Here is a 26,461-nt window from a genome sequence, read left to right on the forward strand (position 1 = left end):
TCTTATCATGTACACCAACTCAATTGAAATCAATAGAAAAGTCAAGCGTTCCTCTTCCAAGTATAGCTTACCTGCCAGGAATGTATCTTCCAGGATTAAAGATATAAGCGGTATATTAAAAATTTTCACAATTTTCACACAAAAGTTGTGGTCCATTTAACCCTCTAAATATTATCTGATCGCCATCTCAAATTGCAAGCTTCATCTTTCTCGTATACTCTTACTTTATTTAAAACTTCGTGTTGATCGGATCGGACTATTATTGCGACCTACAGAGCCGTTACAAAATTGGATAAATATTATGTTTGAGTCCATTTCACCCGCTAAACCCGCTAAACATTTCACGACGATCTGAACCCTACCTCCGTACAAAATTTTGTGATGATCGGTCCATAATTGATTACTAGGGTTATGACTTTTTGACATTTTTTCTCAAAAATGATTTCCTGCAGCAGGGACGAATGACCATTTGCCTAATAATCACTACGCTATCGTTTATTCCATTGAAATATAAAAAAAGTTCACGCACAAATGGATTTTAAAAATATAATTTTTTGAAAAAATTTATGAAATGAAAAAAAAAAATTTTTTTTCAAAAATTATTTTTTGTTGCACGAATGAATAAATATGAGCCTAATATCTATAATAATGTTTATTTCATTCAAATATTGAAAAAGGTCATTCACAAACCACTTTGAAAAAAATTTAAATTTATTGTTTTTTGTTAAAAAATTATATCTTTAAATAAAAGCGTTTACGACATTTTTACGATTCTCAGAATTGAAGAAAATTAGTGAGAAATAAATGTTATGTCAGTTTAATTATCTCATGTGACTCTAAAGCTTATTTTCAATTGTATATCTGTTTACAGTGACTCCAAAAAATTGTCCATAATTTTGATAAATTCAAATTTTAAAATCATTTTGTGCGTGAGGTTTTTTTCACCGAATCACCTTATAATTATGATTTTATGTAATCTTATGGCAAAACTCATCACGCTATGATACAGGGATATGAGGTTGTAAAAAAGTCATAACCCTATTGATTACATTTTATAATGGACAGACGGACGGACGGACGGACGGACGGACAGACACACATTCAAAAATCGCTTTATCTCGTCAAGATATGAAGATTGGAATACCACATTGGGGGTCTTCAACGAATATTTTGCGGTTTAACATGCATTTTTACCAAAACAAACTTCCGCATTGTGGTGTAGGGTATAAAAAATCCACGCCTCTCGAAAATATTTTTTTTTGAAAAAACCGTCGCTTTTTGAAAATGTTTTTTGGGAAAAATCGTCGCTTTTCGAAAATATTTTTTTGAAAAATCCAAGCCTCTCGAAAATATTATTTTTGGAAAAATCTTCGCTTTTCGAAAATATTTTTTTGAAAAATCCAAGCCTCTCGAAAATATTATTTTTGGAAAAATCTTCGCTTTTCGAAAATATTTTTTTTGAAAAAATCTTCGCTTTTCGAAAATATTTTCTTGAAAAAGTCCACGCTTTTCACAAATATATATTTTTTTTAAATCCATGCTCCTTCTAAATATCTTTTTGAAAAAAAATCCATGATTCTCGAAAATATTTAAAAAATCCACGCCTCCCGAAAATATATATACATTTTTTTTTTTTTGAAAAAAATCTTCGCTTTAAGTTTCTTTAAACATTTTCGCTTTTCGAAAATATTTTTTTAAAAAAATTCACGCTTCTCGAAAATAATTTTTTTTAAAAAATCCATGTTTCTCGAAAATATTTCTTTAAAAATATCCAGGCTTTTCGAACGTTTTTTGAAAAAATCAACGATTTTAGATTTTTTTTTTTTTAAAACCCACTGTACTCAAAAATATTTTTTAAAAAATCCATTCTTCTCAAAAATATGTTTTAAAAATGCAACCTGCTCGAATTTTTTTTGTTTTTGAAAAGTGCACGCTTCTCGAAAAATGAAAAACAACGTGGCCACAACAACACCGGCTGTTCAAAAAAATAGTTTCGAAAGGCGAAGATTTTCCCAACAAAATATTTTCGAGAGTCGTGGATATATATTTTCAAGAAAATATATATATTTTTTTAAATCCACGCCTCTTGAAAATATCCATGCATCTCGAAAATATTTGTTTTTTGGAAAAATCTTCGCTTTTCGAAAATATTATTTTGAAAAAGCCACGCATATGGAATTTTTTTTTTAAATCCACGCTTCTTATATTTTTTTTTTGAAAAAAATCCATCTTTTTTTGGAAATATTTCGCTTTTAATTTTTTTTTTTTTTTTTGAAAAATCTTCGATTTTTGAAAATGCTTGTTTGAAAAAATCCACGGTTCTCGAAAATATTTTTTTTGAATTATTTGGAAAAAATCCACTCTACTCAAAAATATGTTTTAAAATATCCACTCTTCTCAAAAATTTGTTTAAAAAATGTACCCATCTCTATTTTCTTTTTTGTTTTTGAAAAATGCACACTTCTCGAAAAATGAAAAACTACGTGGCCATAACAACACCGGCGAACGACCAATATTTATTTTTTTCTGGTCACCATTTTCACCATATTTTCGAAAAGCGAAGATTTTTCCAAAAAAAATATTTTCGAGAGGCGTGGATATTTTCAAAAAAATATTTTTTTGAAAAAATCCACGACTCTTGAAAATATTTTCTTGAAAATATCCACGCCTATCGAAAATATTTTTTTTCTTTTTGAAAAATCTTCGCTTTTCAAAAATGTTATTTTGAAAAAATCCAGGCTTCTGGAAAGTCTTTTCTGGAAAAAATCAACGCTTTTTGAAAACATTTTTTTTTATTTTTTTTAAATCCATGCTTCTTGAAAGTATAAAAAATCCACGCCTCTCGAAAATATTTTTTGTTAAATCTTCGCTTATTGAAAATATTTTTGTTGAAAAAATCTTCGCTTTTTGAAAATATTTTTTTTGAAAAAAATCCATGTTTCTCTAAAATATTTATTTGAAATTATGCAGGCTTCTCGAACATTTTTTGAAAAATTCCACGATTTTGGATTTTCTAAAAAAATCCACGTTACTCAAAAATATTTTTTAAAAAATCCACTCTTCTCAAAAATATGTTTTAAAAAATGCACCATTCTCGATTTTTTTTTGTTTTTGAAAAATTAACGGTTCTCGAAAATTGAAAAACTACGTGGCCACAACAACACCGGCGAACGACCAATATTTATTTTTTCTGGTCACCACCGCACACTGGTCGAAACCACTGATCTAGCGGCGCGAAAGTAAAAAAATCGAAATATAAAATTGCGAAATATTTTCCATTGTATCGATTACTTTGCAGACAAAGATTTTGTTTTTTTTTCAGTTTTGTTCTCGTAAATATTCACTCAGTTATTCACTATCAAATAAAAGAGTTTTTGTTGCATCAGATTTTAAAAAATTGTAGGAAAAAAATTAACCTCATATTTTTTTAAATGTTAAATAAATTCGTGAAGAAACTGGACAAGATTTATTTTTAATTAATAGCAGAGGGTGTGATTTAAATTATAAAACTTAGTTTGGGACCTTGAGATACTTAGTTTTACGAGTATAGCAATAAATTTTCAAATAAAAAATAATTTAAAAAAATTATGTTTCAGTGTTTTATTTAGAAATGCACTTAAAACTAAAAAATAATTTGTCGCTTAGCCTCAATAAATATATTCTTTCTCATGATAGAATCTCTCAAATAAAACGCTTGCATTTAAATTATGAATGGTGGCAAAATTAAACGGCAAGCGTTTTATTTGAGAGATTCTATCATGAGAAAGAATATATTTATTGAGGCTAAGCGACAAATTATTTTTTAGTTTTAAGTGCATTTCTAAATAAAACACTGAAACATAATTTTTTTAAATTATTTTTTATTTTTAACTTTTTTGTAAATAAATTTTGTTGACCACTGAGAACACCATATGCCGAATTACAGTCCATTTGAGTAGAAAATGTAGATTAAAATGCTTGAAATTGGGTGGTACCGTTATATGGAGGCTATATTAAACCTTGACCTACATCCACAATTTTTAGTGGGGATGTTCCTGGACTATTGAGAACTCCAAATGCCAAGTTACAGCAACTTCGAGCTAAAAATGAAGACAAAATCCTCAAAATACCAGAAGTCGGGTGGTACCGTTATATGGGGGCTATAGGAAAAAATGGACCCATGTTGGTTTTGGTTTCATATTCATGTATTGTCATCTAAATCTGAAAAATGTGCAAAGTTTTAGTTTGATTGGTCAACTGCAACCGTGCTAAAAATCAGTTACCAGATTTTAAAATGGGGTCAAGTTAGACACCGTAAAAACACTGTAATAATGGACCAATATTAGTTTATATTTCATATTCATGTATGTATACATCCAAATCTGAAAAGTGTGCAAAGTTTAAGTACGATTGGTCAACTGCAACTGCGTGAAAAATGAGTTACCAGATTTGAAAAGCAAAATACCGGAAATCGGATGTTACCGTTATATGGGGGCTATAGGAAACAATGGACCCATATTCGTTTTGGTTTCATATTCATGTATGGTCATCTAAATCTGAAAAGTGTGCAATGTTTTAGTTCGATTGGTCAACTGCAACCGTGTTAAAAATCAGTTACCAGATTTGAAAAGGGGGTCAAGTTAGACACTGTAAAAACACTGTAAGAATAGACCAATATTAGTTTTGATTTCATATTCATGTATTCTCATCCAAATCTAAAAAGTGTGCAAATTGTAAGTTCGATTGGTAAACTGCAACTATGTAAAAAATGAGTTACCAGATTTGAAAAGCAGATTAGATAACAAAATGTAAAACAGTGTAAAAATGGACCAATATTGGTTTTGATTTCATATTCATGTATTGTCATTCACATCTGAAAATTGTGCAAAGTTTTAGTTCGATTGGTAAACTGCAACTGTGTTAAAAATGAGTTACCAGATTTGAACTAAACACACACCAAAGCAAGCTAAATAAAACACTGTAAAAATTAAATTGTTTAGTGTTTTTATGGGTTGTACGCGCTTGTTCCATAGAGTGAATCTTGTAAACTTGGCCGAACTTGGGTTCGATTATTTTTTGGGGAATGAAATTGGACTCTCTCGATACGGAATAACCACATTAGGCCTGCAAATATTTGCAAATTTTTGATGACTGCACTTTTAAAATAAGGGATTTTGCATGAAATTCATACAAATTTAGCTGTGCATTTTTATGGGAGCTAAATCAAAATGTGGACCTATCTTGAGAAATGTTTGCAAGGAGCAGTTCTACCCCGTAGACACTATAATACCATATTATTGCTAAATATGTTATTAAATATGGGATAACAAGTAAAAATTCAACGAATCGGGGTACCATGAAAGGGGCTACGTCGAAACATAAATCCGTATTGAAAATATTTTGTAAGAAGATTTTATACGCAGTGAGAACACGGAATGCAAAATTACAGTCAAGTTGGTTTAAAAATGTGGTCATGATATTCAAAATACCTTAAATTAGGAGGTACGGTTACATGGGGGCTATATCAAAACGTACACCTATGTCCATAATTTTTGGTAGAAATATTTTGTGACCAAGCAAACCCCACAGACAATTTTACAAATAAACCGGGAATTTTAACAAACATGGTATTTTGTTCGAAATATAGTCGACTGTGATATCATTAAAAAATTTCAAGAAAATAAACTTACAATCTGTCAAATTGAGTAATAAATCAATATTGTGTAGGGTACACAAAAAATTTCAAACTTTTGAACACTGCACAGTCATTGAACAATAACCAAATATTCAGGAAATACCTTCAACAACGAGACGCCAAGTAACAATAACAACTGTAGCATAATCCAACATCAAGAAATTCCATAGAAAATACATAAACTGAACCACATACTTATATATGTATATATATATGATACTGTCAATGAAAAATAAAGTTATGTGCGATTTAAGAGTTGGGAGGAACTATAAAAAAAAAACAACAAAAAATACTTTATGAAAAATGGTGAATAATGGCACCGGAAATAACGTTCCAAGTAACCAAAAGCGAATAAAAAATAGACGAGGCAAAATACAAAGAAAAACGTATTAGAATCACTCACTTATGTTGCAAGTATCCTTGTCGAGTTGCATGTGGCACCCAAAAGAGAACAAAGTAAAAAATTACAAACAAAAAATACAATCACACTAGCCCATGTTCAATTCCACACCCACAATGCTCACATGACTGATGATGACTGCATGTCAGAAATTTCTGCTACAAAAATAGCAACAACAAAATTCGAAAAGAACTGCAAATAGTGTTTGCATTTGGTTATTTTTTCCAAGTTTTAAGTTTCTTTTTGTGGAAAATTTGATTTTTACAAGAAAAGTTTTCTTAATGTTTCATTCTCGAGACCGACGAAAGGACAGACCCTTGTTCTGGTGGGTGGAAAAGAGTTAACAACGAACAAGAAGAATTCTAAAGCGTCAGCGTACAATTGATTGAACCTTAACGGAAGAACTTTTGTGTTGTTTTTTTCTCAATGGCATTCCTCTAGTCTGCTTTGGATTTTGTGTGGAAAACGGAAACAGCACCATTAGAGGAAATCTGATCAAAACACAAAGCTAAAGCATTAAAAATACATTGTGGTATTGAAGTTGTGAGCAGACAGGGTGTGGTGAAATAAATGCATTTGTGTTTTTGTGTTATAAATAGTAATACACCGAGGTGTTTTGTTACATGGCTATAACGGAATATATGTTTTGAACCTGGACATAGATTCGGTTTTCTATGCTACACCCGGTAATACTAAGTTTTGAGTGCTTGTCCTAATTCCCAATTCGTTGTTATCCACGATTATATTAATAAATAAATTATTTCTAAATTATCGATATTAAAAATGTCAAATATCGAAGGGAGTAAAGGGGAGTTCACACTATCATTCAAAACTGACAGTCAACGTACTTTTAAGACAATTTTCCGGAAAATAACAACTTTTATTTAGCTAAAAACTTTTGAAATACAATATATCACCAATATTTTTGAAAATTTAACATAGCTGAAGCCAAGGTTTACCCTTTTAGAACACGCGACTCGTGATTGTATATTGTACAAATTAAATACTTTTGGTAAAAATGAAATGTTTTTGAACTTGGCAAGAAATATTGGCTTTAAAAGATAATTTGCGTGGAAGCTGTGGCTATATTTATGTTAAAAAATTGGTGAAAATGGGTTGAAGCCACCATGTCTTTTTTTGTTATCTCTCGATTTGTGAGTAAACCACACTTCCCTCGAGTTTCATGTCAAAGTAAAAGCAGAAGCAAACTAAATAAGGATCATCTCACTAATGTATTACTTTTCAAAATTTCGTCTGCTTCTACCATTAAATGATGCTGACATTTTGAAGCCAGATTTACAGTGTTTTTTGAAATTTTCTTCTAATTTCATTCCGCAAACAGGTATTTCAAAAAATCGTATATAGGATTGAAGAACTCGCGATTCTGAGTTATTTGATACGAATATTGTGAATGTAGTCTGCACAGCTTCATAGAAATCTGCATACAAATGCGAAAATTTTGTGCGAACTATTTTCTAAAAATCATATTTTTCGGGCCTAATTTTTACAATTGTCACTCGATTTACTCGTACTTGATTGCACATTTTAGTTTTTCACGTTCCGGGTCTTATAAATCATTCCCCGTAAAAATCCATCTACTAAAACGCGAGTTACAAGAAATTCCAAAGTAGAAAAAGCATCTAAAATTATTTTTGGAAATATCGCGTATTTTATCGCGTTATCTAAGGTTCGTTTCCACTGCAATGAAACAACTAGTACAGCATCTTCCTTTTAGCGGAAACAGAGATTTGAAAACTTCACTGATAAGGGAGCTACATTCATTTTATCCCAAAAAATAGTGTGTGATGCTACATCCACGGTTCTTGATTGATCGCCTTGAATTAGATATATATCGATATAGATTTTCATGGTGAACACTGAAATCGGATGCGGACAAAAATTGTATGCAGTTTGCGCAAATTAGCGATATTTTATGGGTTTTTTAATGCTAGGATGCAGCCGATGCTACATCTTAGCCTCCAATGTAAATTTCGAAAAATATATTTAAATTAAAAGATATGATCTTGCTGTACATGAAAATCACATGCGGACAAAATGATTTTGATAATTACGCGACTTACACGTATTTTAAAATGCATATAAATTAAATTGGTTTATTTGACCTCTGTTTCCATTTTATATGCTTTGAGATATATCCTCATCAACCCAATTACCTTCCCTAATAGGAAAACTTTAATATGAATGTCAATAAAGCAAAATCCGTCTATTTTATTGGGAGATTTAAGCAAAATGAAGGAAGTATTCCTATAGATTTTTCCAATATTTTCTACTACATAATGCATGTAAAAAAATATTTTTTCAAACTAAAAATAATTTTTTTGACCAAAATATGTGCTTATTTTGGCTGTAACATCGAAACTAAAACACCAATCTGTATGATTGTAGTCTCATTTGATTCCCCGTGAAGTTTTGATCCACAACAAATTTTTATGTAATTTTATGACCACTAAATGGCCTTAATTTTGAAAAAAAAGTTTACTTATATCCAATAATTTATCAATTTTATGGACATACCGCGAGTTCTGTGTAACATTTTGCAGGTATTATGCAATCTACTCGCTGAAGTCACTTCGAGAGAACTTTTTTGTAACAATTGTGCTCATTAAAATAATTAGCGTTTTTATAATATTTTCTTTTTTAAAAGCCGAAATAAAACCGCCATAACTTTTGTCCGTAACAACCAAAAATTGGCTCGCGACCAGATTCGTACTGGGAATTTTTTTCTTAACCTATATATCAAAAATCGTTGATGTAGCGCGAAAACAATTTATCAATTTTTTTGGAAATGGAATATGAAATAATTGACAATATTCGTGATATACGGTATTATTTAGAGATTTCAAAAGAAATTTATAAGTTAGGCTTTGAAATTCATGAAATAGTCCTCGATGACTGTCAGTTTTGCTTGTCAATGTGTACTATACTTAACAGATATGGTACAAACTTTTTACAAGATAATATTTCTTTCAAACTTAAATCAATTTGGGAGATGGTCCAAACCAATGGGAAAAATTTCCCGCAAAATTTGGAAGAAAATTAAATGTTTACCAAAGGTAGATATTAGATAGTTCGCTTGTTGGTAAACATGTCTAGCTATTTCGATAACTATGTACAGAAGGCATTAACCCATTTCGTGCAAACTGTTTCCGTCGTCATTTTTTTAAACTTAAATCATGCTCGGAAATGGCCCAAATACATCATTTAAAGGTTCAGTAAAATATAAATAAAAAAGTAATGAACATTAACTTCGGCCGGACCGAACTTTTATACCCTTCAAATGTCACATTACAGTTGGTACGGTTAAAAATTTTAACTAAAATCCTCAATATACCGAAAATTGCGAGGTACCGGTCTATACCATAAACTGGACCAATGTGGAGGGTATTTTGTGTCGATGTTTCGGGAATACTGAGAACCTCAAGCTTACAATTTTAGCTAGTTCGGTCAAAAATTGTTGCTAAAATCCTGAAAATACCGAAAATCGTTGTTTACCGTTATATGTGGGCTATACCTAAACATGGACCTTTTTTGACGGTTTTTGGATGAAAAGCTTCGTGACCAATGAAAACCACAAATGTCAAATTACAGCTAGTTCGGGAACCTCAAATGTCAAATTTCAGCTAATTCTGTAAGAAAATGTAAATAAAAGCCTCAAAATACTTTAAATCGGGAGTTACCGTTATATGGGGAGCATACCAAAACTTGAACCTATATCCACCATTTTTGGTGCAGAAGTTTCTAACTCCAAGTACCAACTTGGAGCCAATTTGGGAGGAAAATGTAGCCAAAATTCTCAAAATACCTTAAATCGTGAGGTACTGTTATATATTTCAGCTAGTTTGGCCAAAAATGTTGCTAAAATCTTCAAAGTTCCTTAAATCGGGTGGTACCGTTATATGTGGGCTATACCAAAACGTGAATCTATATAACCCATCTTCGAACTTGACATGTAGAAAAAAACACTCGGGTGAAAAAAATTGTCGTTCTATCTCAATTATTGCGGACGCTAGAGTGATTACAATGGACGGACTTGGGTAGATCGTCTTATCCTTATTTTTTATTCTGGTCAGGAGTATACATATGGTAATATTCAAAAAAGTTTTTCAATCGTTGAAGTTGAGATTTACCATTTAATAAGTCGCGAACTGTTAATATATTTAATAAAATATGAATATATTTATATTAATTGAAGTGTTTTAGCCACGATCTCATAATATGGACCATAACAAATAATTTTCGTGGAAGCTGCGTTGGTGGTAATATAAAAATATGGGACAAATGTGTTGAAGTAAACATGTTTTTTGTGTTCTTTTTCGATTTCTGGTCAAACCACGCAATATTCGAACCTGTGCTCAAAGAATGAACTAATCAATACCCCTTGGGCAACATGGTTCTAGTGTATGACTTTTGGATATATACACTGCATCCCCCTAAAATCGATGGTGACATTTTGAAGTTTTGATTTCAGTGTTTTTCGAATTTTTCTTATAATTAGAGGGTGCAACTAGATAATAATCCAAACTAGTTAATAGGATTATAGAACTCACGATTCCACGTCGTTCGATGTATATCTCATGAGTGTGCTCCGTACAGCTTCCTAGTAATAGGAGTCCAAAGGCGAAAATTTGGTGCGTAAATTTTCTGAAAAAACCTATTTTTTGGCTTTGAAATTTACAACTGTCGTACAGGTACCCCTGAACCCCGCGTGATTTTAGTTTTTTTACGTGACGGATCTAATAAGCTCTTCCGCGTTCGAATCCATCCACTAAAACGACGGATATAGATACCTTGAAAGTAGGAAAATTTGCAAAAATATATTTTGACAATTCCACGGATTGAACCGCGATTTTCTTTGATTATTTTTACATAAATGTAATCCTTTATACGCGATTATAATATTTGCCAAAAAGGTGTGTCACAAAATACAAAGATTCAGGAGTAATATCCCTATTTATCCCAAAATAAAATGCGGTGGCACATCCGCAGTTCTTGACGAATCTGTCTAAAATAATTTATATTGACGTATTTTTAATAGGCGGTCATTGAAATCGGATGCACCTTATAATCATATGCACATCGCGTAATTTTTGCCCACTTGAAGTTTTTTTGAATAGTAAGATGCAACTGATGGCACACTTTGGCCGCTGAATGAAACATGGGAAAATCCATGCATATTGATAGACATGGACTCCCTGTATCCGAAAAGCACATGCACCTCAACTGATTTAAACCAATTCGCGAAATATACGGTTTTTAACTTCTATGTTTTTTCTTTGATTGTAATTTCAATATTACTCTACTTCTTATTTCTATTGCTTATCACAGAAAGCAAATATACTTTCACGATGACTAATTACTTTTCTCGTAGAAGTTTAAGCAAAATACTTCAGGATTTGGATCGAAATTTAGCGAAATAATAGAATAATTCCCAACATTTATTTTTCAAATTTTTCGTATTTAACCAAATATATATTTTTGAAATAATTTCCAACAATAAGTTTCCGTTCTTTGTTGTTGCTGTAATATGCAATTTATAAACGCGATCTTTATAATTTTGGTCTCACATTTTTCTACGCGTTGTCTGGATTCTGTACGTATTTTTAAATTATTTTTTTAGAGATTTTTTGTACTCTGATTTAGAATAAATAAAATTTATTCCAAGGTTTCTTCAAACTTTTTTGATTTTCCGCGAAAATAAAAATAAAATTAGCAACTATTTTAGCATATACGGATAGATATCAAATTCTGCTAACGATTCATATATAAATGTTCTTATTACAACACAATAGGAATTTTTAAATATTGTTTCTTTATAAGAGAGTAAAACCGCATATAACTTTTGAATGCAGCATCCAATTTTGTGAACGCTAACTGATTTGAAACCACGATTTTTTTCGTAACCCATGTACCAAAAATGGCGGATGTGATCGCCAAAAAAGTTTTTTAGTTTTTTTTCTGTGTAATTGTAAAGGAAATTTGAAATTTACCATATATACTTTATAAGGTAGAAAATGATTAGTTTGATGTATTACAAACAGAAAAAACAAATTTAATATACCCTCCATACTATGGTGGAGAGTATACAAATATTTTTTACCGAAGTAGTTCATTCAATGATTCAGAAGCTCTAAAATGAGAGATGAACACGATTAGTAAGTCGAAACTGCAAAGGTTGTAATATTCTTTCAAAAATTATGTCGATTTCCAAGATGGTATATAAAAATACTTTAGTATATGAGGAAAAGTCAGATTTAATTTTGGAGCTACATGAACGATTTTTGGTACATGGATTGAGAAAAAAAAATCCAATTTTCAAATCTAATTTTGGGTAATGCGCGCAAAAGTTATGACGGTTTCAATTCTGATTATTAGAAAAAATCCTATACAAACGCTATTCATTATATCGAGAAACATTGTTAATTTATGGCTTCCTACACACTATATGTTTACTCAGGTCCCATAACTTTAGTGAAAAAGTTGTAAATTTTCGAGGAAATTAGGAAAGAATTCAAAAAAATTGGTAGTTTGCAACTTGTTTTAATAAAATACAATCTGTTTATGCATCTGAAAAATATATAAAAAAAATGTACCTAATCTAAAATTATATGGTAAAAACCAAATATCCTTTACAATTCCATTTGAAAAATTAAAAAAAAAATTCTGCGACCACATCTACGAGTTTAAGGTATAGCCCTTCGTTGGACACCAATATTGTTTGTCATATTCGTAACACATGAGTCTGGCCAGACCCATATAATTATTTTTATTTTTTTAGGATTAGGTTTCCTAACATTTTCATATAAAAAGTTGTAGAATATGTTTAAAGGACCCTAATCTTTAATAAATAATCCTTATTTGTCCAAAAACATGCCGAAAAACTATACATTTAAATGATATTATCAAGTTAGTAAAACAGGACATATGCCTACGAAGTAAAAAAATGGTAGTTTTCTTGTCTCTATGCTCGAAAATCCTATTTATATTTCATTTTGAAGCACTATATTTTAGTTTTGGCCTATTATTCAGAATGAAGAGTGTCTATTTTATAACTTTACAGCTTATTGCAACAACGATGATATCAGGAGGTAAATAAAGGCATATATCCTAAGGATTTTCTTATAATTCATGTGGAGAATCCTATATTTGGACCAATCCACCCCACAAAAAGATCAGAAAAGCTAAGTAATGGGTTTTATTAGTCCAGTTACGTGTATAGTTGTCTAGAATACAAGTGTAACCCTATTTGCAAGGGATTTTTTTAGGTTGTGGTACATTCACTGATTTCAAACCCATATCCTGCTTTTGCGACCCTTTTATGTGCAATTTTGAAGACATGGTAGGGTGAAGTGCGACAAGTTTCATAAAAGGGTATTCATTTTGTCAAATAATGTAGGAAAAATCAAATTTTAAGAAAAATTTCGGAAAATTTTCAATAAAAAATGGGTGGGGTCTGACCAGACGCATGTGTTACAAATGTGATATGTATGTCAAAAAATCCTTGTAGCTCCTTTTCTGGTGATCCTTTTGACTTCATGTTTCCTTCATTTGAAAGGTAAGAAAATTTCATTAAGCTAGCTGGAATCTCAAGTTCATAGCTTTATCGTAACCGAGTTTAAAATACAAAATAAAATGAAAAAGGCCTGGCCAGACTCTGGTGTCCAACGGAGGGATAGAGGTTAAGGAAAAATTTCTGCTATCAAATCTGTTCGCGATCACAAAATTGTCCGATGCGCCCAAAATTTATAGCGGTTTTTATGCTCTTATAAAGAAAAATTATTTTAAAATTTCTTATTTGTTGTATTGAGAAAATGCATGCATATATCAGTAACAGCATTTGACATCCATCCATAGATGCACCATAATTTCTAAAATTTGTTTTTATTTTCGCGGAAAATCTAAAAAATTAAAAAATATCTGGGAGCAAATCTATATTATACTACTTCAGAATCCGTATAAACCTCTAAAAAATAAATTAAGAATACGTACAGAATCTAGACAACGCGTAAAAAATATGAAACCAAAATTATAAACATTGGCTTTATAAATTGCATATTATAGCAACAATAAAAGAAAAAGACTTATTGTTAAAATATTATTCCAATTAATTTTTTTGGTTCGATTAGAAAAATTAAAAAAAAAAAAATTTGGAGTTCTCCAACTATTTCGTTAAAGTCCCATACAATAATTAATGTGTACTGCTAAACCTTTATTAAGAAATATGGTTTACCTTCGCGAGAGCTTAACCGCTTACTGTGATAACTAGACAGCGGAATCCTATGCAAATGCATATATGGTTAGGATGGTCGTAGAGAAAATCTGATTAGACAGAAACTCGTTTTATCACAAAATAAAACGAATTAAGCCCATAGAATTTTGCATATAGTGCATATTTTTACATATTTGCATAAAATGAGCAAGTGCAAAACCATATGCAAAAATATATACAAGGAATTGTGGTCTAAAAATCCCACCGAGATGGCTGAAATGTGCTATTTAATCTTCGTTAGGGGTATGAAACGTTACACCTGAAATTTGTCCGCATGGGTCCACGTCTTTATGTAGCCCCCATAGAACGGTACCCCCGATTTCAAATATTTTGAAGGTTGTGGCCTCAACATCACACTTAAATGGCTGACATTTGGTATAAAGTCTTCGTTGGGAGTATAAAACTTTCCACCTGAAATTTGTCAGTATAAGTCCACGTCTTCATATAGCCCCCATAGAACGCTACCTCCCGATTTTCGGTATTTTGAAAGTTGTAGCCTCAATATCCCACCGAAATAACTGAAATTTGGTATTTAGTCTTCGTTGGGGGTGTAAAACTTTCAACCTGAAATTTCTCGGTATATGTTCATGTCTTCACGCATCAAATTTTGGACTTTAGACTCCAATTACTAGGACGCTGCACAGTGTTGCCTCAGTGGACAAAAATCGAAAAATGTGTTCTTGACTTTTTTATAATTTTATGGTTTTATTTTATTGAGAACACTTCAAATAGGACAAACCTCAAAGATGTTGTCGATATTTGGTGTTACTATAAAGTTATAGCTCGTTAAACATAGAACATTTTTCGTATGTGACATTTACTAAAATGTATTTAAAAAAGAAACCCATGTTCATGGAAGTTTTTTAAAGAAGTTATTGACATATCCCACAACTTTTGAATAGGGAATTAAAGAGTAGTCGATAGTCTTGCAATTTATGAAAAAAAGTTTACATATAATGTGTATACATAAAGTACCGTTATGTTGATTGAAACAGTAACGTGTTATACAAAACTCACGAATTTCGCTTCTTTCATAGAGTGTATCTAAAAATTGCAGAAAATTGCAGTTTCGACCATTTGGTACATGAAACAGACATCCCTTTCGAATTAAAAAATGCAAAGTTTACATCCTATAAAATCCGATTCTCGGAGCCACAACCATATATATCATCATAAACAATTTGTACGAAAGGAGCAAGAATCCATGTTTTGCCTCAGTGGATAAATTCACTTGATTTGACCAAATATGAAACGATTTTTAACAAAATCGGTAAAACTGATCAGAGGCCCAAGCAAATATCGCATATTAAACTTGAAGGCGGTTCAAATAAAATTGCCTGAGTTATAGCAAAATCGGGGAAATATATATATGTGGGGGCTATATCGAAATCTGATCCGATTTCTAACAAAATCGGTAAAACTGATCAGAGGCCCAAGCAAATATCGCATATTAAATTTGAAGGCTGTACAATTAAAATTGGCTGAGTTATAGCAGAATCGGGGAAATATATATATGGGGGATATATCCAAATCTGAAATATGGACAAATATGGACCAAAATGGAAATTTTTCATTCCTATGCCCGCATAAGTACTTGTATAAAAATTCATCGACCTAGGTCAACTCCTTCTATTTTTGTCCATGTTTACAAGGAAGCGGCAACACTGTGCGCTGTAAGGAGCACACTCATGAGACATACATTAATATTGGAATATTATCACGTTGCGCGTGCGGATCATTAAAGAAATTCAAAAAACGCCGAATATCCGGCTTCAAAATGTCAGCATTAATTTTAGGTGGATGCAGTGGATATATCGAAAAATCATACACTAGTATCAGATTGCCCATGGTGTATTCTGTCATGTTTTTTTGGGGATAGGTCTATAAAATATAAGGTTAAGCCAGAAATCGGAAGGAAACATAAAGTAACATGTTAGCTTCAACCCATTTTTCTACATTGATGCCAACACAGCTCCCACGTAAATTAATTTTAATGGTCGACATAATGGGATCCCTCCTAAAACACTTCATTTTAAAGAATTTCAGTCATACTATATAGAATATGTTAACAGTTCGCGAATTCTGAAAGGGCGAAACTCGGATTCATCGGTTGTAAAACATTTTAGGTTTTTACCATATTGAGGAAATTTATAGAATTTTTGTAAGAGAAAATATTTATTAAAATTTATTTTGTGAGTTAGTTGAAGGAAATGTAGGAAAAATAGGTTGGAATTATTCTTCTATTTTAGGTAAATTTCACGCAAAAAATTAAATTTTCTAGCGGGAGATATGGGTATCGTTCAAATAGATTTTGGGTTCCTTTAAATGGGGTGTAATCTTGAAATAAAACTGTATCGGGTAATGTTCATTTTGAAATGCGTGTAAATAGCGAAATCCTCAAAATAACTTGATGCGCATGCCGTTTACCAATACATCGAATTCTTTTCTTTTTATTTGTACACATTTGCCAGGATTTACTTTGGCCGCCAAGATGTAGCATCGTCTGCAGTTTAGTGTGCAACAAACTGTATAACGGTTATAATTTGCACAAAGTGCATACACTTTTTATGCGCATCTAATTTCACTATCATCCATGAAAAAATGCATCGATCTAAACCTATTTCAATAAAATCTATCAAGAACCATGGATGTAGAATCACACATTATTTTTGGGATAAATCGGATTGAGTTCCCATGACACTAGATTTTTTAAACCGCTGTTTTCGCAAAAAACGCGTGTGATGTGCCAGTTTCTTGAAAAGGAAACGATCCACAGAAATCGCGATTAAATCTGCGATATTTTCAAAAACATTTTTCGCACATTTTTCGGTTTTTGCAGTTTCTGTTTTCGCCGTTCTTGTGGATGGATTTTCACGATCTATGATTTATATGATCCGGAGCGTCAAAAAACTAAAATATCTTGGTGTCCCAGCACAATCAAAAGATATTGTAAATACTGTTCCCAAAAAATAGGATTTTTCGAAAAAATATCGCACTAAATTTTGGCCTTTGGCAGTGGATTACTGTGATGCTATCTGGGCTACATAGTCAATATACATATCAAATTATACATAATCGCGAGTACATCGATACTATTATATGCTTTCTGAAATATCCGAATGCGCGTCGCCGTTAGATCAAAAATACAAAAAACCCCTAAAATCTGGCTTCAAAATGTCAGCATCCATAAAAGGTGGATGTTGTGGAGATTTTGAAATGTGATACATTAGAAGTGTAAACTTCATTTCGTATTCTTCTACTTTTACGTTGGACAGATATCCGTAATTTAAACGGTTTAACCGCCAATCGAATAACAACCCAGCAAAATTTGAAGGAAGGGGTTCCATGCGATGATGTGATCTCATGGCATATTTTGCGTTGGTTCAAACGAAGCAGTGAAAGATCCGATCTATTCATTAGCATCAGCATTTAAACCCATCCCATCGATCCAATAGAAATGAATTTTGTGTTTTTATTTATACACATTTTTCTAAATATATAAGATTAATTATTTACAATAAGCTTGATGTTGTCGAAGACTCGAAATCACAACCAACGTTGTTAAAACTCTCATCGTAATGTTAATGCCCAGCAAAAAGTTTGCCTCCAAAGAGGCAGTTAAATCATATGTACACGTGATTTGGAGGTGCATCAAATTATGCATTTTCACTCATGATTTTTACAAGAGCGTGACTACTGAAAGATGCACTGCATTTTTATACCCTCAGCCTTTAGGCTAAAGAGGGTATTTACACTTTGATACGACCAAAAATGTGCCTCATCGAAATAATGGTTTTAGACCCCAAGTATGTTTGTACGATATCCGTTTCAGACAATTTTGAGTGGATCTAGCAATGTCCGTCCGTCTGTCTGTCTGTCTGTCCGTCTGTCTGGCTGGTGCGCACGATAACTCTCGAACGGATCAATCGATTCGGTTCAAATTTTGGGTATCGAAATATTTTGTCCAGATTCGATTTAAGTTCGGAGATGGGCCATATAGGTCCACTCCTTCAGGTACCTCCCCCACAAATGTTAAAAAATTGTCCCAAAACTTGTGCGCACGATAACTCTTGTAGGGAATAACCGATTTGGTTCATACTTTGCACATCGTGTAATTTCTACCAAACTTAGATAAGGTTCTAATATGGACTCAATCGGTCCACTCCTTCGGGTACCTCCCACACAAAATTTCGGAAAAGTTCAGTTTAGGACCTGGTCTCGAATCGCTTTGATTTTTGTTTACGCAACTTGTAAGTTTCATTAGGGGCAAGTCCATACTTCCTAAGAAAATGGGCCTGAAAGTTACAAAAAACCCTATGACACCGTGTTAGTGGTTGGAGCGCAAGATAACTCTCGAACGGATCTGCCGATTCGGTCCAAAATTTGGCTTTCGTAATATTTTGTCCAAACTTAGTTTAAGTTCGAAGATGGGCTATATCGGTCCACTCCTTCCGGTACATCCCCCACAAAAGTTCGAAAATGTTCGGAAAATTTGAGCGCACGATAACTCTTGAAGGAAGAAACCGATTTGATCCATACTTTGCACATCGTGAAATTTCTACTAAACTTAGATAAAATTCCAAAATGGACTCAATCGGTCCACTCCTTCGGGTACCTCCCACACAAAATTTCAGATAAGTTCAGATTAGGACCTGCTCTCAAATCGCTTTGATTTTTGTTGCAACAACTTGTATTCATTGCCCACCATACGGCGGTACAAGTTTCATCAAGGGCAAGTCCATTCTTCCTGAGAAAATAGCCTGAAAGATGCAAAAAGCCCCTATAACACCGTGTGTAGTGGATGGAGCGCAAGATAACTCTCGAACGGGTGTGCCGATTCGGTCCAAATTTTAGCCTCCGTAATATGTGTCCAAACATAGTTTAAGTTCGAAGATAAGCCATATCGGTTCACTCCTTCAGGTACCTCCCCCACAAAAGTTCAAAAATGTTCGGAAAAATTGTGCGCACGATAACTCTTAAAGGGAGTGACCGATGTGATCCATACTTTGCACATCCTAATATGTCTACCAGATATAGATCAGGTTCGAATATGGACTATATTTGTCTACTCCTTTTGGTACCTCTCACACAATTTCGGATAAGTTCACTTTCATTTTTGTTGAAGCGATTTGCATATGCTTCCTCCATTACGACGGTAAAAGTTTTTTCAGGGGCATGTCCATATTTCTTAGGAAAACAGCGCGAAAGGTTACCAAAATCGCTATAACTCTCTCTCGAACTGTTCAACCGATTTGGTCCAACATTTGGTCTTCGTCATATTATATCCAAACTTAGTTTCATGGGGTCCACAACTTCTAGGACGATATCACTTGAATGGGGCAATTTGGTCTAAAATTTGGATCTCCTAATATTTTATTTAATTTAACTTCTAAAATGGCCCATATCGGTCCTCCCTAAAGGTACCTCCCCCACAAAGGTTCAAAATTTTTGTCTTAATGCAGTTAACTACTAATCCACATTTTTGTCGGCAAGTTCAAATGTCGCAAAAGGGGCGCAAAATTCTGAAGAGACCTTAAATACATCCGATCTGTCCGTAGGTGAAAGTTTCACTTCACATTGGCTGAGGATATATATCTGTCGGCAAAGCCGACTGACTCTTTTTTACTTGTTAACTGACCCTTTGGCATTGCATTTTAACTGACCCTTTGGCACTGCATTTTAACTGACCATTTGGCATTGCATTTTAACCAACCCTTTGGGGGTAGAATATGATGCAGTCCAAAGCACGTGTTTTGATACATTCTGTGGAATGTGCGAAGCCATTACAAAATATCCCAGAACAAATAAAAAGCATTTATTATTTGTGTAAAAAAATATTAAGAACTTTATTACATTAACACAAATTATGAAAATTCTCCATTGCATTCAATCGCAACCATGCGTCTTTCCTCCGCTCTCCTTTTAATCCAAGCTGAACTGTTATTGCTTCATCTGCTAAATGGGTTTGATATAGTCTTCCCATCACCAGTTAAGATTTCGACATGTACTCCAACAGCACTCCATTGGGGAATTTTCTTACCGAAAAAATGTTCGCAAACACTATGCAACACTGAGAATGCAAACAACTTCTAGTATGTATTTTTTGAAAGTACATATTTAGACTACAAAAACCCTAGTAGGGTTTTGTTCTGCCAGATCCAGTTCGAATTTAATGGCCTCATCTAAACCGGGCTAAATATACACTTTTTTGCATTTATCAGGCCTTTATCTCATAAACGAATAGGAATTTGGCCTTGCTGTCTTTAGCAATATTATAACCCTAAACTATTAGAATTTATCTTTTGAAAAACCACATAAGAAAAACTCCATCTAGGGCATCAAAATCTATAAAATATAGAACATTTTACATAATTGCTGAAATTCTTTTCAGTATCGGCTAAACTATTGGGAGTTGAACCAAGTACCCTTTTGCAAAAATCATCCAAATAAAGTTCTCTACAATTATTTAGAACATTCTGAAACTCTAAAATACTTACTTCATGTTGTTTCAGCGGTATTTTGCATCATATCTTTTACAACACGTATTTCAAACACAGTTCACACCAACAGTTTATTCTCGCATTTCGGATTTCACTATATTATTGACATTTTTATTAAATCGTCGTTGAAAAATGTACTGAAAACAACGGGATAGAGGCATTTTACAACAATGACATGTTCTGAAGAGTTGTATATTACATTCCAGGGAATATTTTTTCAAAAGAAAATATTCAGAAAAAATAACGGTTTTGGAGATACGGTGCGAAGTGTATAAAAATTGTGGAATTTTTGCATATAGTTTGAAATTTGTGGCATTAAATGCATTTTTTCGAGTTCATTATTTCTCCAAATATTTTATTCTTGTTCTTATCTACAAATTTGCTTCAGAGGTCAGAAGAAGATTCGCATTGGTTTCAGAGATATAGTACCGAATTTCTTTAAAAACTCAATATTTAACCATGTTAAGATGGGGCCATAAAATCAGAGCTGGATCTGACTCAACAAAACCCAACAATGGTTTCTTGTCGTTTGGGTCTGTACTTTCAAAAAATCTTGCAAAAAATTTTGCACAAGATCACCTTAAAAATGTTGCACAGTGAAATTAAATACTTTTTTATTTTATATTAACAAATTTTTGGAAATGTTAACACGCTTATCTCTTTTTGGAAAATGTATGCCGCTGCCTGTAGAGATGTACAAACTGATATACTTGTAGGGATCTCTAATAACTGCTACTGCGCATCCGGATACTGTTAAATTGTGAGGAATTGGAGTGCCTTTTTCACGAATCCGTTTGAACTGCATCAAAACATGCCGTGAAAGAACTAGTCCACATTGCACTACTTCCAATTTATTTTTCTGGGTGTCATTGCAAAGGATTGGTGAAAATGACTTGCCAAAGCATTGGTGGAAATGACATGCCAAAGCATTGGTGAAAATGGCATGTCAAAGCATTGGTATAAATGACATGCTTTGGATCCAAAAATGAATAGCATCTTTTGGGGTCCATGCTCATACAAAATTCATCGATGAAGATGCTAAAAAGATGACATGCCAGATCACTTTCACCCATGATTGAATGGCATCTTTGGCATCGAACATTTTGCTGGGAACGTAAAAAACTAGTTTGCTTCAACTTGTTTTTACCTATTTTTATTTATTTTCGCTGTCATAGCTTCCGCGCAAAATAACCTTTTTAGCAACATTTTTGAGCTTTGATCAAAAACACATCGTTTGATCCAACTATGTTCGTATTTCGTGGCACACTGCAATATTACGCCGAATAAAATTTGTGTTTTCTCTTGCCGTTTCCCATTCTAATTATAGTTATAGTTTTTTGAGTTTTTATATGAATTTTTGACAATCACGGGAGTATTTTTTAAAATTTTGAATAAATTTTTTGTTCTGACCCCTACGAACCAAAAATGTCAAATTACAGCTAGTACGGTTTAAAATTTTTAGCTAAAACCCACATAATGCCGAAAATCGGAAGGTATCATTGTACGGGGGCTATACCTAAACATGGACCTATGTTGACAGTTTTTGGTGGAGTAGTGTTGTGACCCCTAAGAACCTAAAATGTAAAATTTTGAGGAAAATCGGTTGAGTAGTTTTGGATAAATAACGTTTTTTAAAAAGTGGGCGTGCTAAAACAGAGTTTTTAAAAAATAGGGCAGAGAGGAGGTACCCCGTCCCCTCCGAAATTCAAATAAATATAGAACCTATTTTCACCACGGGTGTTCTCGGTAAATTTTCTGAAATTTTTAAGAAAATCGATTCAGCCGTTTTAAGTCTATACGGAACATACAAACATACTAACATACACACTGTCTGTTATATATAAGAACTAGACGACCCGGTCCGCGTTGCTGACCCTTGAAACCGTTTTTGCTAGCTTTTCTTAAGTCATCAATTATATCTTTCTTGCATCGCTAATTAGTCGGGATCTGCAAGTGACTATAAATAAAAAGTCTTCAGAAATGTTGCCGTCGATATGCAATTTTAATATACCGCCAAAGAACTGATGATTTGAGCCATGCATTTGTTTCATCTGCTGGAAGTGTTTGTCTGAAACTAAACGAAAATTGCTTCTTAAATCCTTCAAGAATCAACAATCTATAGCTTCTAGGGAATTTTTATGTGCCATCGTACATTCGTTCATTCACATAAATTTCCAGTGGAAACTTAAGGACCGACAGTGTCGTCCTTCCACCTTATTATAATGTATATCTTATATACCTGATGAAGCCATAGATATCGACATGTTGCCTTCTAATCCAAACACTTGCTTTACAATAAGACCAAAGCTTCATTATGTCTATCATCTGGTATTTCCATATTGTTGAAACATTCGTAAGTTTTACATATATAGCGCATTTAAAAAATAGGGCACAGTGGATAACCCTCTTCCGAAATTCAACAAAATGTATAGCCTATTTCCAACATTGGCCATCCCTGTACATCATCTAAAACTGATATGGAAATCGGTTCATAAGTTTTGGAGATATAACATATTTTAAATAGGCATGGTCGGGCCTTTAGATCCCAAATAAGTACGTAGTCGGGGTCGGGGGCACAACCACCATTGCAAATTCATTTTCAAACCAATACGTTCGTAAGATTTACGAAAATAGCGTTTTTAAAAAATAGGGCCTTGTGGAGGTACCTCTTCGAAATTCAACGAAATATTTTACCTATTTTCACCACTGGTCATCCCTATACATTCTCTGAAATTTTCACGAAAAGCGGTTAAGCAGTTTTGGATATATAACATATTTAAAAAAGTGAGCGTGGTCAGGTCATCAGGCTACAAACGAGGACCTAGGGTCGGAGACACAACCACCATTGCCTCGCATATTAATTTTCTCACCAATACGTTCGTCAGTTTTGCTAAAATAGCGTCAATAAAAAATAGGACATAGGGGAGGTACCCCGTCCCCTCCGAAATTCAACAATTTATATAACCTTTTTCACACGGGACCTCCCCGCACCTCCGAAATTCAACAATATAACCTTTTTCATTGTACATTCTCTGAAATTTTCTGGAAAATCGGTTCAGTTTTTTTGGATAAATAACGTATTTAAAAATGTGAGCGTGTTAAATAGGGCATATGGGAGGTACTCCGCCCCCTCCGAAATTCAAAAAAAAAATATATAGCCTATTCACACCACTGGTGTTTGCTGTAGATTCTCTGAAATTTTGAAGAAAATTGGTTCAGCCGTTTTTGAGTATATTCGGAACATACAAACATTCAGCATACTCACATACACACATTGTCTATTATATATAAAATGCCCGCTACTTCGTATGGGGAAAGGGAATAAAATAGATATAAACAATATTTAATATGGAAATGGTGAACACTGGAGATTCTGTTGTACTAAAACCTATTTTTATTACCAATATTCATTCGATCTAACTCCTTTTTGTACTGTAAACTGTAGTTAGAATTTCCAAAATAAAAAAAATCTGCTGTATCACACCCCTACCCAGCTACCATGTGTTTTATTTCGAATTTCCAAACCTACGACCTCATATCACAGACAAACACCAACAGCGACTCATATTGCAAATTTCAGATTTGACTTCTGGTTTTACCTCTTCACTAACACAGTATTCCCTTCCAGTACGAGCCCTAACCACTATTAATTCGTACACATAGCATTTTTCAACAATGTGATATTAAAATATGCATATCTTCAGAACTATAATGACTACACAAACAAATTTTAATTATTCTTAAAGATAATTTTATTCTCTTTAGACCTATATTAATAAAAATACATATTAAAAGTAGGTCCTTTTAAGAAACCAACAAAAACGAAAGTTCATTATTTTAAACAAAACTATTGTGACCATTATTAATTCGTACAGTCACCAATTATCATTGTTAGAATTATGTTACGCCATCATTGTTTTTTACAACGGTCTCGACCCACTTTGGCATGGTACTGACTAGATTTTGACAATCTTCTCGGGTTATCTAGTCCCAAATTTTCTGAATTTTGGACTGTAACCCGTTAACAGTCCGTTGGAGTTCATTTCGAAGCTCTCTATTCATAATAGCCCACCCAATTTTCTATTGGATTAAGGTCTGAACAAGAGGATGGCCAATCCAGGACCTTGATTCCATTTTCTTCAAGCTACTTTTTCGTATTTTTAGCAGTATCGGAAAAACACCATCCTGTTAGAATTTGTATTCCCCATAGTCTGCTAATTGCGATACAGATGGTATCAGATTTTCTTCCTAGATTTTTATATATTTTTCTGCATTTACGATTCCGTCTATGAAATGGAGCTGACCAACACCTTTTGAAGGCATACATCCCTATACCATAACGCTAACTGAAAACTTTACTGTACGTTTTAAGCAGTTTTTATTGTATGCCTCGGCGCTTTTCGTACTACCCTTTTTCTTACATCACCAAAACAGACATATATCAAACTTGGATTCGTCACTAAAGATAATGCTGTCCCATTGCCGTTGTACTCAAAATCTTCACTTTTTAGTCCATAATAGGCGTTTATTACATTTTAAGCTCTGTAAGCAATGCATTTTCCTTGGCATAAAAAATTGTATAAATTATCAGGTTGATTTCGAAATACCGGCTTAATCTTTAACTTACTTTATAGAAATTATAACCTTTTTATATGCAGTCGGGTTCGCTCACGTTCTAAGGGCTTTCCAATTGCTTCAGACCACTTTATGGCTATATGTCGAACAGTGCTTCTACGATTTAGTTTAATGGTATTTGCCGAAGCTCTTTTATCGCGCGGACTTATTTTGGAAGTCCGGCCTCTGTTTGAAACATTATTGCTTAAATTTCATAATATTTTCACTTTTTTCATATTTTCGTTTCTCATATTTACTTTGTATTGTAGATCTTGGAATTTTAAGATCAGTTGAAATCTGTCCATATGTCGTTCCAGATTTGAATTTATCGACAATTAAAATTCAAATTTCCTCCCAAATAGGTTTGCAACGTGCCGTTTTTAGAAACGATGAAAATTAAAATAAAATAAAGTGAAAATTTTATCTTTTTTGACTCCTTTACATTCCTATTCTCTCATTGTAACGACAAATTTACATTTTTTGATTACATTTTGCTTTTTCGTTTAGCTTGAGCGCAATTTTTAAACTGAACGAATAAATAGTGGTCAAATAGTGCTAAAATTTTCCTCATTGTATTAAAATAGCGGTTGTTGTGTTGTTGTTATTGTTGACTTGTCTTTAATTTTTATTCGTTTTGGTTCTTTTGGCTTAAAGTCAAAATTAAAAGAATTGTTGTTTTTAATTTTTATTTTCTTTTTATTTTTCCAATATTTCGACTGTATTCTTCAGTCATTTTCAGGGAAATACTACAAATGACAAAAATTAACAAATGGAAATAACGTAATAATAACACAAATTTTTACATTGTTGAGAAAAGCGGCAGGTTTGTTACACCGTCGATGCTAAACTAAGTTTTTGTCCGCTTATGCTTATGAACTAAGTTTCTATAAATATGTGCACAGTGGTCCGTATCAGTCTTAAAATTCATTCTTTTATCGTTTGGAACATTTATTATATTTAACATTTCCAAAGTGAACCGCCTCTTA

Source organism: Musca autumnalis, unplaced genomic scaffold (assembly GCF_047663935.1).
Source record: "Musca autumnalis isolate F117 unplaced genomic scaffold, ASM4766393v1 scaffold_1, whole genome shotgun sequence".
In the NCBI taxonomy this organism is placed as follows: domain Eukaryota; kingdom Metazoa; phylum Arthropoda; class Insecta; order Diptera; family Muscidae; genus Musca; species Musca autumnalis.